The following is a 930-nucleotide window of genomic DNA, read 5'->3' on the forward strand; positions in this document are numbered from 1 at the left end:
ATGAGTGTATTTGGGGAATAATTTGTGCACAACAGGTATAATTAATAGCACTGTAATTCCAAGATCAACAAAGTAAAACACTTACATCGCAAAACATGTCTGCCTTTCAAAGACACTTTCTCTGAGAATTTGATACGAGACCTGTGGGTAATAGGGGTTCAGGTCTCTGGCCCAGCAAACAGAGGGTTGAGTGACAGAGGCGGGTCTGGACATCCAAGCGGAGCCTGCAGCTGCCATCTCTAGGAGAGGCTTGGCCAGAGGGCTTCCTGGCTCTGTGAGGAGCCTCCGGTGCTCCCAGGACATGGTTCCTCTGGATTAAGGCAGTAAGATAGTTTATTTCTTCACCTGGGGTTCCAACTTCTTTGGAAATGTGTCTGTTAAATAGACTGAATACAATCATCCCAGTAGTGTTAAGTATATTGAACAAGATGCCTTTAAATATTATATCTGAGGAAGATAGTCTTTCCATGGTGACAGATTTAAGCACTTTGAAAGCAACTACTTCTTTACAGTTTTCATACTCAAAGTTTTCTCCTCTGCTATCCTGCATTTCATGTGGGTTGCTCTGAACACATTTGAGAAAATTTAAGAATCCCTACGTACTTTGGTACTTTGTATGATATACACTCAGTCTGCTAAAATAATTTTGTTAAAGAAGATATCACTTGCATAGCCTTGCTAGAGTGCTGTTTTATTTTTAGTGCAAATTTCTTGTTAAAAAAGTGTAGTTTTATAGAGCTGATAGACCAACTTATATCCGAACTTTTATAAAAGGTTATTAACTAATTCTTGATTTTGTCAGACAGGCATACCACAGATGCTTTACTGGTTGACTTGCTGGTTCGTTCATCCTTGGTTCTAGAGCAAGTTCCTTTTTAAAAATAAATCATTTATAATCTTGTTTTTAGTGGTTCAGCTGGTGCCGTTAGG

This window comes from Sorex araneus, chromosome 2, assembly GCF_027595985.1.
Source record: "Sorex araneus isolate mSorAra2 chromosome 2, mSorAra2.pri, whole genome shotgun sequence".
NCBI lineage: Eukaryota > Metazoa > Chordata > Mammalia > Eulipotyphla > Soricidae > Sorex > Sorex araneus.